Source organism: Stenella coeruleoalba, assembly GCF_951394435.1.
Source record: "Stenella coeruleoalba genome assembly, chromosome: 2".
Taxonomy (NCBI): domain Eukaryota; kingdom Metazoa; phylum Chordata; class Mammalia; order Artiodactyla; family Delphinidae; genus Stenella; species Stenella coeruleoalba.
Genome location: NC_137147.1, coordinates 74,973,892 through 74,993,707, shown reverse-complemented (window position 1 = coordinate 74,993,707; position 19,816 = coordinate 74,973,892). Strand labels below are relative to the sequence as shown.

Here is a 19,816-nt window from a genome sequence, read left to right as displayed (position 1 = left end):
TCACGGGCCCAGCTGCTCCGCGGCACGTGGGATCTTCCCAGACCGGGGCACGAACCCGTGTGCCCTGCATCGGCAAGCGGACTCTGAACCACTGCGCCACCAGGGAAGCTCTGTTTGTGTGTTTTGAGGGCATCAGGGAGTGAAGGCTGAAAATAGGAAGACTGAAAATAAATAAGCAGCAGACTACCCATGTTCTCTACCAGTGCCTGTGTAACAAGCAGTGATCATTTTCCAAACCCAGTAGAAAACTGGAAGTTAGCCATTGATGAATTGAGCAACAGCACATATAAGTAAGTAAGCCAAAATAATTAAAAATTTAAAATGTAATAACTATTCACTTCAAGGAAAAAATTATTATTCAAGAAAGTAGCATACTCATAGACTATATGATTCAACTAAATTTTCTAGATAAGTTTTACCACCAATAGTCATGATTAGGCAGAATATCTATTTTCCCCAAACCTTGTGTATTACTAAGGTTCTGGACTGTTGCTTATCAGTTAGGCTTTTTAAAAAAAATTTAATAATTTAAAATTTATGAATGAGATGGAGCTTCATTTCATTTAAAAGTCATTTATATGTTTTTGTATAAATTGTCTATTCATATATCTTCCCATCTCCTACTGTGTTATAGTCATTTAAATATAGATTTTAAAGAACATTCTCTATGTTAAGAAACTTGTCATAAGACTGTCACATATACGTGTCTTTTAAAAAATTTTAATTAACCTTTTTGACTTTGTTTATGGTCTTGATTGTTTGGCAGGCAGAATTTTAAAAATAGTCGAAGTAAATTTTTGAAAAATTTCTTTTATGGATTCTGAGTTATATTTCATGCTTAAAAATCTATAGCACTCTAAAATGATAAAATTTTATCTCATATTTTCTTTAGTTTTTCTCAGATTAATTTTGTCTTTAAATCTTTAAATTTGCGTGTGTGTGTGTGTGTATGTGTAGAGAGGTTGAGGTTTAAGGCTTTGTATTTTTCTTAATTTTTGTTTGTTAGTTTATTTTGAGGCAGCTTTCCAGGCTCAACATTTTGAATGACTCATTTTTCTGCCACTAGAAATTATGAAATTTTGAATTCAGGGAGGCTTAACTTCTGTGTGTGTAAACTATTTACAATATTTTGGAGGGCAGTATTTTTAAGCATATCATATGATTCAAATCACAAATAATAATTCGGAGTCTTCTGTTCCATTGGCCTGTAAGTCTGTTTTTATGCCAGTACCATACTGTTTTGATTACAAAAGCTTTGTATTATTATTATTATTTTTTTAATTGCAGTATGCGGGGATCTCACTGTTGTGGCATCTCCCATTGCGGAGCACAGGCTCTGGACACGCAGGCCCAGCAGCCATGGATCACGGGCCCAGCCGCTCTGCGGCATGTGGGATCTTCCCGGACCAGGGCGCGAACCCGTGTCCCCTGCATCGGCTGGTGGACTCTCAACCGCTGCGCCACCAGGGAAGCCGTGTATTATATTTTGAAATCAGGAAGTGAAATGCCTCCCACTTTGTTCTACTTGCTCAAGATTACTTTGGCTATTTGGGGTCCTTTGCGATTCCATATAAATTTTAGGATTGTAAAAAATGTCATTGGGATTTTGATACGCATGGCACCGAATCTGCAGATTTTGTGCAAAAGCTTTTAAGTTTAATTAGGTCCAATTTGTTTATTTTTGTTTTTATTTTCATTACTCTAGGAGGTGGATCATTAAAGATCTTGCTGTGATTTATGTCAAAGAGTATTTTTCCTATGTTTTCTTCTAAGAGATTCAATAAATAAACAATGCATTGAGTGAGATATTCTTTCTTTGTGAGAGCTTCCTTGTAAATGAATTCTTGATCACTGTCAAACTATGTGTCCTGATTTTTGGCTAGGGAAATTGTGTCACTGACTCTGATAATTTTTTCAGACTATATTTTCCCCAGATGAAGCCCTTATTTTTCTCTGAGGTATCATTTCCCTTTCTTTACTCCTTCCTGACATGTCTGATTACTGGGGCACTTTAAGGGGAGGCAATGTTGTGAGGGTGGAAAGCCTAGATATTTCTATACCTGTGATCAGCAATGTAGCAGACAGTAGGGCACTGGTCTCAGCAACAATGCCAGTACCTTGCTGAAAAACTAGAAGGAAATCTCTTTGCTCTCCTATCTCCTTGTACTCCTCTTCGTTAAGGACAGCTGGGACTCAGCCTACCTGTTACTTTCTTCTCAGCTATTTGGGGGCTAGAGGAAAGGCTTTCCCCAAACAACTAGTTTCCTTCTTAGATGTCCATTGATCTGTACATGCCAAGCTTTCTCTACAACCTATTGTTTTCTGCTCTTCATCCTGGAGTTCCCTGCTACTGACCCCAGATTTCTATATGAGCCCCAATGGGACACCTCACTTAAGCTCTGTTGGCACAGCATGGCTGGCTTCCACAGAAGCTCCTTGGCTAAGCACAGGGGATCAGGGACATTTTAAATCTACCATCTTTCTAGAATTGCCTTATTCTTAGGTCAAAAAAACCCTGTAGAACTAAAATTCTAAAGGGCCATTCCTGGTGTGAGGAAGGTCAGAATCAATGATGATGAATGGAAAATACCTTGACATGGTAATGTTTACACATTTCATTAACATACTTGTACAGAAGCTTAAATTTCTGTGAAGGCTGATCTATCAATATTTTCCCTTATTCTTTCTGACTCTCATGTTTAGAAAATTCATGACCATCCTAAATTTATAAAAATATGCTTTCATTTTATTTAAAATATTAATTATCTCTCTTTGGAATTTATTTCGTAGCTGATGTTAAGGTATGTATCCAAATTTAGTTGCTGATCTCTAGATGACTCTCCATTCATGAAGACATGTTTTACTGAATATACCATCTTTTCCCTATTTTTTGATAACTAAATTTCCATAAATAATTTGTATGTTTGGACTTTCTATTATGTTCCGTCGATATCTCTATCTGGACCTTTCTGGTAACATGCTTCTTCACTTAGTACAGCATTACACTTTGTCTTACTAACTGTGGAGGAAATCCCTCACCATTCTGTTTCAGAACTGAAGACCTCCTGAAGCCCGAGATTATCTGCAGTATCAGATAGGGCCTCTAGAGGAAGATGCTACACAACTTGAACTTGATAGAAAGCCAGAAAGCAGCCAGCCCTTTGAGGAAGAGTTTTTACTTTGCATGCCAGTGTAAACTCACTCACTGCTCTGTCTGGGTGTCCATGTGGCTGAACTGTTTCCAGGAAAAACCTGCAGAGAGGAGCTTCCTGTTTCCTCACAGCTCAGACATGAAGCCCACCCTCATCTCAGTGCTTGTGATGATAGTCACACTCAGTGAGTAAAGTCTCTTTTTATTCTATCTTTCTCTGGTCTTCTGATTTAGAATCAGTTTAACGAACTATTCTCCTCTGTCTGCAAGACAATCCCTGATCCAGAATTGGTGTTACAGGAGGAACAAGAGCCCAGACAGTGACTCAGCCTGAGGACCACATCTCCGTCTTTGAAGGGTCCCCAGTGCAGGTGAAGTGCAATTACTCATATTCTGGGAGTCCTGAGCTCTTCTGGTATGTGCACTACCCCAAACAACACCTCCAGTTACTCCTGAGACACACCTCGAGAGAGAGTATCAGAGGTTTCACGGCTGACCTCAACAAGGGTGAGGCATCCTTCCACCTGAAAAAACTATCAGCTCAAGAGGAAGACTCAGCGGTGTATTACTGTGCTGTGAGGGACACAGTAACTGGTTTTACAAAGGAAGCAGAGCACAACCCCCTTAAGAGTTACTGAAAATATTTCTAAGTTCCCTATTTGGCCACAGTGGGGCATTCTCTCTCTAGAGACTGACACTGAGTTTCTCTCTCAAGATACAGTTGCCATCAGTTGTCAGTTAGCTATAGATTAATCTCAAAAATTTGTTCAAGGAAATTCTCACTACCTACAATGCCTAAATTAATTTTTAAAATAGTAAGTGTATTTATTCTATAGATTAGTACATGGAAAAATACTTTTGAAATAAAACTATGTAATGGCATAAAAATCCTTTTCTTGGCCCAGAGGGGCTCCCCAGGCTTAAGTGGTGCAGTCCCTCCTCTTTATCTCCTCTGCCGTAGCATCCACCCCCACGTGTGCTCATCACCACGTACTGAAGCACAGTTCCTGAAAAGGAGGATACTGTTTCCTGACATGTGGTTGCTGATCTTTCTACAGCTAATGCCTTTCCTCTCACGCACTTCATGGACCCATATTACCCAAATCAAGTGCAATCAGGAGAAACATCACAGCAATTTGAACAAGGAAAGTTTAATATAAAGAATTATTCACTAATAACAGGGAGTTATTTACTAGTGAGCAAAAAGAACTCTAAAGAACATGAGAATAGCATAGGTAGAGAGACGCTGTTATCTCTAGGACTAAGCCAGAGTTCCGAGGAAACTAACACGTTGTCATTTGTACCCCCTTCTCCTACCAAGCCAATGACTCAGGCTTCATTGGGGAGTGTGTGGCTGCAGCCTGCTGGATGGGGAAGTTTGCTGAGGTGCCAGAGAACAAGGTTGAGAGGCAGAAGAACACCTCCCAGGGTTCCAACACAATTTATAGGAAGCTGGCAAGGGAGTGCTGCTGAATTTGCTTGGGTGCTTGTGAAACCTGCCAAGAAACCACCTGGGGGGCTGTCATTAAATGTTGCTGGAGGTGAGCATCACTGGTGTCCAACAGGATGGCCAAGCACTGCAGGAACAAGAAGTGTGGAAGGGCTTCCCTGGTGGCGCAGTGGTTGACAGTCCGCCTGCCGATGCAGGGGACAGGGGTTCGTGCCCCGGTCCGGGAAGATCCCACATGCCGCAGAGCGGCTGGGCCTGTGAGCCATGGCCGCTGGGCCTGTGCGTCCGGAGCCTGTGCTCCGCAGCGGGAGGGGCCATAGCAGTAAGTGGCCGGCGCAACGCAAAACAAAAACAAAAACAAAAAAGAAGTGTGGAAAACATGCCAGGATCTGGAAGAGATGCTGCTTCTTCCTGCAGTGTCCTTCCCATTCCCTCTACTGACAAAGCTTAACATCATGCCAGCTGGCGAAGGAGAAATGTTTACAAGGTCCATGTCCAGAGTCACCCTCTGAATCCATGAAGGGCGGATTTATAATTGAAAGGCAATAAATTGATAAGTGGCATGCCTCATCTTTCTGATCTTTCCTACACACCCCTCCATACACATTTGAACTTCCAAACACGGTGAAATGACTCTGTTTCTCTCTAACAAGCTAAAGCTGTCCTTTGAACAAGTGAAGATGTTCTCATCATTTCCCCCAAATAAGGAGACCCATAATCCCAGCAGTCACTACGGATCACTGGCTGTATTAATTACTTCTAAAATTCAGAGGAAATTTCACTGAAAATGCTGTTATACACAGACTAAATTGTAAAGTTAATCTCTGACAATCTGCATATAAAATAATTATGGTGAGGAGAAAGAAGAAAATGGCAATGTATACAAAGGAACACATATATAAAGAGCAAAAAGAAAATACAGAAAAGTACTACATTCTTAGATTCCCAATTTGGTCACGATACTGCAGTTGACATGGATGGCTTCTTTCTTTTATTACACAGTTTATATTTTCCCTGCCCTCAGCCATAACCTCAGTGGATTAGGTTACTTCCCTAGTGGTGTGATCCAAATCTTCATTCTGAAAGGGTCTGAGTACTCAAAAATCTTGTCTTTTTATTGCTTGCTGTAATTTAACATTAACGTTTAGTATCAGGCTTGGAAGTTCCCAGAGGCTCCCCTAGGAAATCTCCTGGGTTCCAGACATAGTCCTCTTTGTATCTGTTGTGTAGCAGCTACCTAATTCCTCCTTGGTAATTGGTATCGATCACTCCAGTCAGTAGAGTAACCTCATTTTCTATTCATTGCTGTGAGACATATGTAGCACAACTGGCCACATGGCTGTCTTATCTTCCAATTCAGTTAAATTATTGCTGTCTCCCCTGGGGAAAGCCTTCCTCCTTTCAGAGAGTAAGACCTCCAAACCAATACAGCTCAAAGTTACAAACATTGGGAGCAAAAATACTGCTAGTAGGTTACTGGTAATAATCGTGAGAGCGTCCACTCCCAGAGCCACTTCCTTGATTCCTGGACTCATGCATTCTGGGTATGGGGGAGAAAACATCATATAATAGTCTCTGCTATAAAGCATACATTGCACCATATAAGACAGAATCCCATCTTCTTACAGAGTTGTTTTCCAACTGGTGCTATAATGGAATCAATAAGCCATTCTACATTTCAACAGGCCAGCCACTTCTGGGTGATGGGGTATGAGGTAAGATAAATAATCCCATGGGCATGTGCCCACTGCTGTAATCTTGTGCAGTGAGAATAGCTTCTTCTTCAGAAGAAATACTGTGGGCAATCCCTTGATGAAATTAGGCATTCTGTGAGTTTATAAGGATGATACTGGCAGAGTACAATGAGCAAGGAAGACAAATCCATATGCAAGTATCTGTGTCTACTCCTGCGAGAACACATCTCAGTCATCTCCATCATGGAAGATGTCTAATGCAATCCACTCGTCATCAGGTGTCTGGGCAGTCTCTCTGGGGAATGACACCATATCAGGGGCTCAGCATTAGTCTCTGAGTTTGGCAGATTAGTCACTGAGCGACAGCATTAGCTAGGTCAAGCTTGGTAAGGGGAAATCAATGTTTTTGACTTCATGCATATCTTCCATTCCTGCTAGCAAGGCCACTTTGCTCATGGGATCACTGACCAAGCATCGAGGTGGCTGGGGAAAGATGCTGACACATCTGTAGAGTGCATTGTTTTTTCCATTATTAAGAGCTTCCATTTCCCTTGGCCAGTATCCACATAGTGCATAATTATCTTGACAGTCTGTGCCCATTCTGAGAGGTCCATCCAGATACCTCTTTCCTAGATTTCCTTGGCACTAATCTTCCGATCTTGTTCCATCCAAGTCTCTTACTAGAAAAATCATTAGCAACTGCCCAAGAATCACTGTAGATCAGTACCTCTGGCCATCTCTCACTCTAGAGAACATGAATAACCAAAAGGTATCACCTGATGATGTGGAGGGATTGTCCTTCATCTTCAGCCTTCAGTGGGCTATAGTGCTAGTTTTGTGTGGTACCAAAATAATGTGCAAATCCATATGAAAAATAGGCTTGATTTTCTTGTTCCTTATTAACTGATTATAAGGAACTCCCCAGAAGGTTATAGACATGGTTAAGGGGGAGTATACAAAAGAAGAAGAGTTTGTGTCAAAGGAATCTGAGGAGCTTACTCATTCAGCTTACCTGGATCTTCTGGGGATGACTGAGCCCCGTCTCTTATATATCATTTCCACTTGATGATAGATTGCTGCTGGGCATTATCAACAGTGCAGGTATGTAGTTGGACAACACTTGGTTCATGATGGAAGTTCAGGCTGCATGGTCACTAAGTTAGTTTTTTCCTAAGTTAGATATTCAGACTTTGCCATGGTCAATTAGCAAGTCAGAAGCTGTTTCTTAAAAGGAGAATCAATATTTAAAGAAAAGGGCATATATTCCCCACAGCCCCCAATACTAGTGGAGTATGCTGCAATTTTCCTGTTGGTGTTTCCCATGTCTCCATCCTATTTGCCATGGACACTCCAGGCATCATTTTTGGATCTGCTGGATCATAAGACCAAAGTGATGAAGCAGATAGCACTGAGATGTTCCTTCCTCTGCAATTTTTTGGAATAGTTTAAGAAGGATCAGTGTTAACTCTTCCATAAATGTTTGGTAGAGTGACTCAATAGCTTTTTTTTCTTTTTTGCGGTACGCGGGCCTCTCACTATTGTGGCCTCTCCCGTAGCGGAGCACAGGCTCCGGATGCGCAGGCTCAGTGGCCATGGCTCATGGGCCCAGCCGCTCCGCAGCATGTGGGATCCTCCCGGACCGGGGCACGAACCCGTGTCCCCTACATCGGCAGGCGGACTCTCAACCACTGCGCCACCAGGGAAGCCCTCGATAGCTTTTGACTCCAGTTATTTGACCCTATTGGAGATGCTGAGGCAAACCCAATCTTAATTAACTTATTCCTTTTTTACTTAATTCAGCCAGAGTCAGCTTCTGTTACTCACCAGTAAGAACCCTGACTTATATACAATCTCATTCCAGCATTAGGCAAATTAGAAAAAAGAAAAGAAAGCTCATATATAAAATACCAGAAGTGATTGTAAGAAACCTAACAGTGCTCCTCAGAGGTATTCTGTAAATACCAGGCATCAATATTCTTTCTTAATTGAGTTTTTACATGAATTAAGCTGTATCTCTTCTTACTCTAGGCTAGAACTGGAGTGTAATAAAGGCAGAGAATAGACTAGCTTTGTAATTTCTTCTGTATAGCTCTAACGCTTCACCTTCCACAGCCGGCTCTATTAGCAGGATGACGGTGCCACCACAAGATGGCAGTACCCTCTCTCCACAGACTTGCTTGGGTTGAAATCAACATGTTTGTATTGAAAGCGCAGGATTGAGCTCCCTCTGATTGGCTGAGTAAGAAGCCTGAGTCTCTCTCTGGGATCCAGAGGGACTAGATAAATATACCCAGAAAAAAGAACTAGACTGAGGAACCTGGCTTCATTTCAGGCTCTGGAGCTGAGTCTCCTGTGATCCCAATAAGGAAGGAGAATGGAGAAACTCCTGACCGTGTCTTTGGTGATTCTGTGGCTTCAACTGGCCAGTGAGTTGGGGCTCTTGGCGATGGGAAGAGGGTGACCAAAGTTCCGAGCCCACAAGACAGAGGGGCAAAATCTTCTTGTTAATTGGGAAATGTACCCCCAAATTATGGAAGGAAATGCAAACACTAGAGAGTGAAAATGCAGTGACTGACTCCTGGCCTCTGGCCTTGTGTTTCTGCCTAGGGGTGAATAGCCAGCAAGGAGAAGAGAATCTTCAGGCCCTGAGCATCCACGAGGGTGAAAATGCCACCATGAACTGCAGTTATAAAACTGCTATAGACGCCTTACATGGGTACAGACAGGATTCAAGGAGAGGCTTTGCCCACCTGATTTTAATACGTTCAAATGAGAGAGAGAAGCTTAGTGGAAGACTGCGAGTCACGCTTGACAACTCCATCAAAGGCAGTTCCCTGTCCGTCACGGCTTCCCAGGCTGCAGACACTGCTACTTACCTCTGTGCTACGGACACACAGTGCTCACCAGGCAACTGCAGCCCCAACGCAAACCCTGCCAGAGCTGCCTCTTAGAAGCCGCAACAGTGTGTAGACTTGGTGGTTATGTCTTCCCACAAAGGAGAGTCTACAAACAGCTGGCAACAGGAAAGGGAGGCCTGTCAAATTCCTGATGTTTTGGGCAGCATGTTAGACTAGGGTAAAGGGCATGAGATTTAGAACGGGAAACTGAAATACCAGCTTCAGCTCTGCCCATCCTGGCGCTGTGTCCTTAAGCACACCATCGGTGTAGCAGCCTTCAGTTTCCTCACTTTAAACAAAGGATTTGGACTCATGAGCCTAAAGACCCTTCAAGCTCTAATTTTACCAGGTCACTTGTGGAGGATGAGGAAGGACTTGTCAGTATTAGAAGGTCTCATCTGTTATATGTACAGCCCCCTCAGGACTTAGGTGGCTTTGAGATGCATGAGAGGATTTTTGCATTTCTCTAATTCTAACAGTAGATTCATCAGACATTAGAGTTAAAAAGGATCTTAGGACTCTTTCAACCAAACTTTTCATTTTAAAGCTGAGAAGTGAAAATGTTGTATAATAATAGATACAAAGATCTCAATCTTTGGAGTAGTAGAGACAAAGATCTGAAACTGATTCTCCCATTTGTTAGTTGTGTGATTTCCAAGCTTCAATGTCTCCATTAAAGAGATGGGAATTTATCAGGGAGTCATAAGCTTTCCTCATACAAGTGAGAGATGTTCTCAGCTACCAGGTCCTAAAATGTTGTGTTTTGAAAGTGGATACTTCTATTATCACATATATAACAGTTTTCCATCCATTTTATTCTTGCTTCTGGTAAGAATAGTTTTTTTGATACATTTTTGATGCTACTGAAAATGTGTTTGTGGAGAAAGTGCATTTGTACTTATGTGATGCTTGGTGGAAAAGGTGGGGGAGGGCAGGCGAAAGGTTGGTAGAACTGCGGTTCCCACATTCCAGAGCTTCAACCACCAACATCACCTATATCAGAATCACCTACAGCACCTTGAAGATCTGGGTTATTAGGCACTTACTCAATCAGACTCTGATGCACTGATGCATTGCATTTTTTTTTTTTTTTTTTTTTGGCGGTACCCGGGCCTCTCACTGTAGTAGCCTCTCCCGTTGCGGAGCACAGGCTCCGGACGCACAGGCTCAGCGCCCATGGCTCACGGGCCCAGCCGCTCCGCGTCATGTGGGATCTTCCCAGACCGGGGCACGAACCTGTGTCCCCTGCATCGGCAGGAGGACTCTCAACCACTGTGCCACCAGGGAAGCCCGATACATTGTATTTTTAATGAACATCTTCTATATCAGTTAGAGACTGGGTCAGCTTCAAGTTACAAAAACTTCAAATAATAATGTTTTTAACAAGGTGGAGTTTACTTTCCTCTCACGTAAAGAAGCTCTGTCATATGTATCATATGCAGTCCAGGGCTGGTATACTACCGTCATCATGTTATAAAAAATCAAGGGGTTTCCTTCTAGCTCTCTGTCTCTTGTTCTTAAAGTGTCACTTTTGTTTATATACTTGGCAGAAACTGCTAGAGATCCATCCACTTTATACACATTCCAGGCAGAAAGAAAGAGAAGGTCAAGGGGCAAATGAGTACATGCTGGCCATGTCAATCATTTCCAGAAAATCCACCCAATAGCTGCTACTTACATTTCACTGACCAGAGTGTTATTCCATGTCCCCACCTTTCTCCCGTCTGCAAAGGAGTCTGGGATGTCAGTATTTTTTCAGTCTCAGCATGTTGTCACTCACATCAAAACTGTGGTTCTATTAGTAAGAAATAGGAGAGAATGGGCATTCTTTAGGCAAATAGCAATTTCTGCTATCCTCAACTTAGGGTATATTAAGACTCATGGGGGTTTTGTTTCATAGTTATTCATTTTTGAAATACTATATCCAGTCTATCTCCCAGTTCTGTTGACTTTGCTTCCTAAAGGTCTCCAGAACATGTCACAAACCCCACACGCTAATTCACCTCCACCATCCTAATTAAAAATCCATTTTAGTCCCTTGCTCCCCAGCATGTGACATACCCCATCATTCTTCAATGTAGTCCTCTGTACCACAGTGAGAATGATCTTGTCAGAGTGCAGATTTGAGCATGTGAATCACCTGGATCCCCATTTGCTCTTAGAATAAAGAGAAACTTCTTTTAAAATTTTTATTTATTTTATTTTTGGCTGCATTGTGTCTTCATTACTGCACGCGGGCTTTCTCTAGTTGTGGTAAGCCAGGGCTACTCTTCGTTGCGGTGCACAGGCTTCTCATTGTGGTGGCTTCTTTTGCTGTGGAGCACGGACTCTAGGTGCACAGGCTTCAGCAGTTGCAGCACGCATGCCAGGCTCAGTAGTTGCGGTACACAGGCCCTAGAGTGCACGGGCTTCAGCAGTCACGGTGTGTGGGCTCAGTAGTTGTGGCTCATAGGCTCTAGAGCGCAGCCTCACTAGTTGTGGTGCACAGGCTTAGCTGCTCCACGGCATGTGGGATCTTCCTGGACCAGGGCTCAAACCCGTGTCCCCTGCATTGGCAGGAGGATTCTTAACCACCGTGCCACCAGGGAAGTCCCAAAACTTCTTAATATGACCTACAAAACCTTGCATAACTTAGGATCTTGTTACCTCTCCAACCTCATTTCACAATGTACTCCTAATCTCTCTCCCTCTCTGTCTCTCTCTCTCTTCAATACTGGTATTATTTAAGTTTCTTTTTTAAAAATTAATTAATTAATTTTGGGCTGCGTTAGGTCTTTGTTCCTGCGTGCGGGTTTTCTCTAGTTGTGGTGAGTGGGGGCTACTCGTTGTTGCAGTTCGCGGGCTTCTCATTGCGGTGGTTTCTATTGTGGCTGAGCACGTGCTCTAGGCGCAAGGGCTTCAGTAGCTGTGGCACGCAGGCTCAGTAGTTGTGGCACGTGGGCTCAGTAGTTGTGGCTCATGGGCTCTAGAGTGCAGGCTCAGTAGTTGTGGTGCACAGGCTTAGTTGCTCCATGGCATGTGGGATCTTCCTGGACCAGGGCTTGAACCCATGTCCCCATTCATTGGCAGGAGGATTCTTAACCACCGCACCACCAGGGAAGTCCTTAAGTTTCTTAAAAGTACCTTTTTCCTACTATATGACCCCTTCATAGCAACTGTAGGTGATTTCTTATTTATTTTCCTTTTCCTAAATTTTTTTCCTCCCTTCAACAGAGTAAAAAAAATAGTAAGTGCCTATTCATTCTTATACATCTGTCCAAGAGTCTGTAGCTAAAGGAAGCTCAGGGGGCATTTTTAGAGTTATAGACCTCTGCATTTTCACATTTGCAGTTTTCCCTTATTTCTTTGATTATTTGATTAAGACCTGTTTTCACTACTACTTCTGTAAGTTCCTTAATGGTAGCATCCATATCTGTGTGTCTCACCCTTGAAAACTCAGCATCAATGTATCTTAGGCATTAGGATCATCTAATTTCCTTCTTCTTCTTTTCTATCCATTAATGTATTCTTTATTTTAAGTCTCCTCAAAAAGATATGATAATATTTATTAAAAAAAAGAAATCTTTGGAAGTTTATGGATACATTCTTTTGGCATAGCAGGGATTGGCAAAGCACAGCCCACAGGGCAGAGCAGCCTGCCACCTGTGTTTGTAAATAAAGTTTTATTGGAAAACAGCCATGTCCATTTATTTATGCATTGATCATGGATGCTTCGTGTTATAAGAGCACAGTTGAGTAGTCACGACAGAGATTGTATTACTTCAAAACCTAAACTATTTACTATTTGACCCTTTACAGAAAAACTGTTTGCCAACCTCTGGGGTGTAGGAATTACATGGGAATTTTTAGATTTGCAGTTTTCTGTTTGATAGCAACAAATTATATAATAAAAGCATATTTCTAATCATCTGTATTGCCAACTTAGAATACTCCCCTTAGTTTTGAGGCCTTTGTGTTCTTTATGTTATTTTATCAAATGATAGACAAATGGAATAACGGCACTTTACAAATAAAAGCATCTCCATTCTTTAAATCGATGAAAGTGTTCAGAATACTTTTTAAATATTTAAAACATTTTTACTGAAGTATAGTTGATTTACAGTGTTGTGTTAGTTTCAGGTGTACAGCAAAGTGATTCAGTTATACATACGTATCTATTCTTATTCAGATTCTTTTCCATTATAGGTTATTTCAAGATATTGAGTATAGTTCCCTGTGCTATACAGGGATCTTGCAGGGCAGTTTGTCTTGCATAACACCTGAGCCAAGATTTTCTTGACGATTCCACCAAAGGATGAAGAAACTAGAGGAATAGTTCTGTCAACTTTTATGTAACTCCAAACAAAACCTCCTGCTGCTTCTCAGCCAGCCATGCTGTTTGCTTTCTGCATACTGCATAATGGAGAATTTAACAGTTATCATAGTTTTAATGGTACTGGAAGATGTAGTCTCTGTCCTCACCTAACAGGGTGGATGTCTGGACAACCACCTGAAGGTAAACACTGCCTTCTTCCCTAACATTTTGGAGTCCTGCACACTGGGTGTTGGACACCTGAGCATTGGGAGTTAAACATCAGGATAAACAGGCCAAAGAAATGGAGAGGGAGATAAAAGAACAAAAATAAATCTAAATAGAGGAAATAAAGTATTCAAGCAGGTTTTATTTCCCTGGTGATAACTGCATCAGCTCTCTACTTCCAGTCTGAGCCCTCATTCCACATGGCTGGGTCCAGGCTAGTGGGAGTACAGGCAGGGCATACGATTTGTTTTACTTACCTGCTCCTCACTCAACTGAAAGCAATTTGAGATAGGAATCGTGTCTGGTTTTGGTTTACACATTGTAGACAACTCTGTAAATTTCCAGAATGAATGCTTGAGCCTAGGGATCGCTGAACACGCACAATAATATAAGAGTACCTAGGTGGTCCGCTGAGCCAGAGTCTTGCCAGCAGGATAACTCTACTCAAGACCCTAATTTTAGTAAGAGCTAAAAAATAGATCATTTTAACTGGTGAGAAAATCTGTGTAGGTGAATATGTATCATTTGAAGAAGACGATTCTTGTGTTCAAATGACTTAGTCATAGCCATTGTTACTAGATTGACAGCACTGCCCTGAGAGTCCGTGTAAGGCAACATCACAGCTGTCTGCAGAAACAAAGTCCCCATGCCTTAAAATAGTTGATGTGAGCAAGTAACAATGTTTTGACTTCTTGCTATAAATACAGTCATACTTTGCATAAAGTAAACCTAATCCTAGAGAAAGAACAAGCTATGAAATGACCCTGTCAAATCTTCTGCTGTGTTCACTTCACTAGCACAAATAATTGCACAAGAAACTAGACAAACAAGCTGACCGACACTGAGCAAACAGTTCTTTACATTGAGATTCCTGAATCCCTAATAATACAAAGAAACAGGAGACAGATAAATACCACACACGTGCCTCTGGAATGAAGAGAGTCTGGCTAATACTATTAAGTATCAAAACTCTACTTTCTTAATAAATTACTTACTTGAATTAAAACAAGAATGTGACAAGAAGTGAAAAGAAGGTGTTTCAAAACAACTAAATGAAGTGGAGAAGGCAACCTTCCAGAAAAAGAATTCAGAATAATGATAGTGATCCAGGACCTCAGATAAAGAACAGGGGCGAAGATTGAACAGATGCAAGCAATGTTTAACAAAGACCTAGAAGAATTAAAGAACAAACACCGAGAAGAATTCAAGAACAAGCAAACAGAGTTGAAAAATACAATAACTGAAATGAAAAATACACTAGAAAGAATCGATAGCAGTATAACTGAGGCAGAAGAATGGATAAGTGGCCTGGAAGACAGAATGGTGGAATTCACTGCCATGGAACAGAATAACAAAAGAAGAATGAAAAGAAATAAAGGCAGCCTAAGAGACCTCTGGGACAACATTAAACTCACCAACATTTGCATTGTAGTGGTCCCAGAAGGAGAAGAGAGAGAGAAAGGAGCCAAGAAAATACCTGAAGAGAATATAGTCGAAAACTTCCTTAATATGGGAAAGGAAATAGCCACCCGAGTCCAGGAAGCACAGAGAGTCCCAGGCAGGATAACCCAAGGAGAAACACACTGAGACACATAGTAATCAAAGAGACAAAAATTAAAGACAGAGGAAAATTATGAAAAGCACACAAGGAAAAAACAACAAATAGCATAGAAGAGAACTCCTGTAAGGTTAACAGCTGACTTCTCAGCAGAAACTCCATAAGCCAGAAGGGAGTGGCACAATATATTTAAAGTGATGAAAGGGAAGAACCTACAACCAAGATTACTCTATCCAGCAAAGATCTCATTCAGATTTGATGGAGAAATCAAAAGTTTTATAGACAAGCAAAAGCTAAGAGAACTCAGCACCACCAATCCAGCTCTAAAACAAATGCTAAAGGAACTTCTCTAAGTGGGAAACACAAGAGAAGAAAAGGACCTACAAAAACAAACCCACACAATTAAGAAAATGGGAATAGGAACATATATATCCATAATTACCTTAAATGTGAATGGATTAAATGCCCCAACCAAAAGACACAGGCTCGCTGAATGGATACAAAAACAAGACTCATATATATGCTGTCTACAAGAGGCCCACTTCAGACCTTGGGACACATACAGAGTGAAAGTGAGGGGATGGAAAAAGATATTCCATGCAAATGGAAATCAAAAGAAAGTTGAGTAGCAATACTCATATCAGATAAATAGACCTCAGAATAAAGAATGTTACAAGAGACAAGAAAAGACACTACATAATGATCAAGGGATCAATCCAAGAAGAAGATATAACAATTATAAATATATATGCACCCAACATAGGAGCACCTCAATACATAAGGCAAATGCTAACAGCTAGAGAAAATCGACAGTAACACAATAATAGTGGGGGACTTTAACACCTCACTTACACCAATAGACAGATCATCCAGACAGAAAATTCATAAGGAAACACAAGCTTTAAATGACACAATAGACCAGGTAGATTTAATTGATATTTACAGGACGTTCCATCCAAAAACAGCAGATTACACTTTCTTCTCAAGTGCCCATGGAACATTCTCCAGGACAGACCACATCTTGGGTCACAAATCAAGCCTCAGTAAATTTAAGAAAATTAAAATTATATCAAGCTTGTTTTCCAACCACAACGCTATGAGATTAGAAATAAATTAGAGGGAATAAAACATAAAAAAAACACAAACACATGGAGGTTAAACAATAAGTGACTAATTAACCAAGAGATCACTGCAGAAATCAAAGAAGAAATAAAAAAATACCTAGAAACAAGTGACAATGAAAACACAATGATCCAAAACCTATGGGATGAAGCAAACGCACTTCTAAGAGGGAAGTATATAGCAATACAATCCTACCTCAAGAAACAAGAAACATCTCAAATAAACAGTCTAACCTTACACCTAAAGGAAGTAGAGAAAGAACAAACAAAACCCAACGTTGGTAGAAGGAAAGAAATCATAAAGATCAGAGACGAAATAAATGAAATAGAAACAAAGAAAAAAGTAGCAAAAATCAATGAAACTAAAAGCTCGATCTTTGAGAATTTAAACAAAATTGATAAACATTTAGCCAAACTCATCAAGAAAAAGAGGAAGAGGACTCAAATTAATAAAATTAGAAATGAAAAAGGAGAAGTTACAATGGACACCCCAGAAATACAAGGCATCATAAGAGACAGAAATACAAGGCATCATAAGAAATACAAGGCATCATAAGACTCAACCAGGAAGAAACAGAAAATATAAACAGACCAATCACAAATAATGAAATTGAAACTGTGATTAAAAATCTTCCAAGAAACAAAAGTCCAGGACCAGATGGCTTCACAGGTGAATTCTATCAAACATTTAGAGAAGAGCTAACACCCATCCTTCTCAAACTCTTCCAAAAAATTGCAGAGGAAGGAACACTCCAAAACTCATTCGACAAGGCCACCATCACGCTGATACCAAAACCAGACAGAGATACTACAAAAATGAAAATTACAGACCAATATCACTGATGAATATAGATGCAAAAATCCTCAACAAAATACTAGCAAACAGAATCCAACAATACATTAAAAGGATCATACACCGTGATCAAGTGGGATTTATCCCAGGGATGCAAGTATTCTTCAATATACACAAATCAGTGTGATACACCATATTAATAAATTGAAGAATAAAAACCATATGATCATCTCAATAGAGGCAGAAAAAGCTTTTGACAAAATTGAACACTAATTTATGATAAAAACTCTCCAGAAAGTGGGTACAGAGGGAACATACCTCAACATCATAAAGGCCATATACGACAAACCCACAGCAAACATCACTCTCAATGGTGAAAAACTGAAAGCATTTCCTCTAAGATCAGAAACAAAACAAGGATGTCCACTCTTTCCACTTTTATTCAACATAGTTTTGGAAGTCCCAGTCACTGAGATCAGAGAAGAGAAAGAAATAAAAGGAATCCAAATCGGAAAATAGGAAATAAATCTGTCACTGTTTGTAGATGACATGCTACTATACATAGATAATCTTAAAGATGTCACCAGAAAACTACTGGAGCTAATCAGTGAATTTGGTTTAGTTGCAGGATACAAAATGAATGCATAGAAATGTCTTGCATTTCTACACATTAACAGCAAAAGGTCAGAAAGAGATATTAAGGAAACAATCCCATTTAACATCACATCAAAAAGAATAAAACACTTAGGAACAAACCTACCTAAGGAGACAAAAGACCTGTACTCAGAAAACTATAAGATACTGATGAAAAAATCAATGATGACAGTAACAGATGGAGATATATACCATGTTCTTGGATTGGAAAAAGCAATATTGTGAAAATGACTATACTACCCAAAGCTTGATAGGGATTGCACTGAATCTACAGATTCGGTGAAATCCCTATCAAACTACCAATGGCATTTTTCACAGAACTAGAACAAAAACTTTCACAATTTGTATAGAAACACAGAAGACCCTGAATAGCCAAAGCAATCTTGAGAAAGAAAACTGGTGCTGGAGGAATCAGGCTCCCTTACTTCAGACTATATTACAAAGCTACAGTAATCAAGACAGTATGGTACTGGCACAAAAATAGAAATATAGATCAATGGAACAGGATAGAAAGCCCAGAGATAAACCCATGCATCTATGGTCAACTAATCTATGACAAAGGCGGCAAGGATATACACTGGAGAAAAGACAGTCTCTTCAATAAGTGGTGCTGGGAAAACTGGACAGCTACATGTAAAAGAATGAAATTAGAACACTCCCTAACACCATACACAAAAATGAACTCAAAATGGATTAAAGACCTAAATGTAAGACCAGACAATATAAAACTCTTAGAGGAAAACATAGGAAGAACACTCTTTGACATAAACAACAGCAAGATCTTTTTTGACTCACCTCCTAGAGTAATGGAAATAAAAACAAAAATAAACAAATGGGACCTAATGAAACTTACAAGCTTTTACACAGCAAAGGAAACTATAAACAAGATGAAAAGACAACCCTCAGAATGGGAGAAAAAATTTGCAAACGAATCAATGGACAAAAGATTAATCTAAAAAATATATAAACAGCTCATGTAGCTCAATATTAAAAAAACAAGCAACCCAAACCAAAAATGGGCAGAAGACCTAAATAGTCATTTCTAAAAAGAAGACATGCTGATGGCCAAGAAGCACATGAAAAGCTGCTCAACATCACTAATTATTAGAGAAATGCAAATCGAAACCACAATGAGGTATCACCTCACACTGGTTGGAATGGGCATTATCAGAAAACCTACAACAACAAATTCTGGACAGGGTGTGGAGAAAAGGGAACCCTCTTGTACTGCGGGTGGGAATATAAATTGATACAGCCACCATGGAGAACAGTATGGAGGTTCCTTAAAATCTAAAAGTAGAACTACCATATGACCCAGCAATCACACTACTGGGCATATACCCAAAGAAAACCATAATTCAAAAAGACACATGCACCCCAATGTTCATTGCAGCACTGTTTACAAAAGCCAGGTCATGGAAGCAACCTAAATGCCCATTGACAGACGAATGGATAAAGAAGATGTGGCACATATACACAATGGAATATTACTCAGCCATAAAGAGGAACGAAATTGGGTCATTTGTAGAGATGTGTATGGACCTAGAGACTGTCATACAGAGTGAAGTAAGTCAGAAAGAGAAAAACAAATATCATATATTAACACATATATGTGGGATCTAGAAAAATGGTACAGATGAACCGGCTTCCAAGGCAGGAATAGAGACACGATGTAGACAGCAAATATATGGACACCAAGGGGGGAAAGCGGGGTGGGAGGGGGTGGTGGCGGGATGAATTGGGAGATTGGGACTGACATATATATACTAATATGTATAAAATAGATACCTAATAAGAACCTGCTGTATAAAAAATAAAATAAAAGAAGGTGTTTCAAGAACCAAGACACCTAAGTAAGGTCACCTATCCCTCGTAAGGCTGCTGTTACCTAAGTACGGTTCATGGGCCCAAAGGAGGCCTTTTCAGGGTGGTTTACCAAACCCGATGAGTTTTCTCTCTTTTGTTGCAGATTAGTACTC

General features: G+C 40.4%; 1 protein-coding gene across 8 annotated transcripts in view; it reads right to left on the bottom strand.

Annotated features, from left to right (window-relative positions):
* SALL2 (spalt like transcription factor 2) overlaps window positions 1–19,816 on the bottom strand; it is an 802,697-nt gene that overhangs the window by 94,674 nt on the left and 688,207 nt on the right. For all 8 annotated transcript variants that reach the window (XR_013826964.1, XR_013826965.1, XR_013826966.1 and 5 more), the window contains one exon: window positions 10,882–10,987. The gene's annotated coding sequence lies outside the window, so the exon portion shown is untranslated. The remainder of the gene's footprint in view (window positions 1–10,881; window positions 10,988–19,816) is intronic.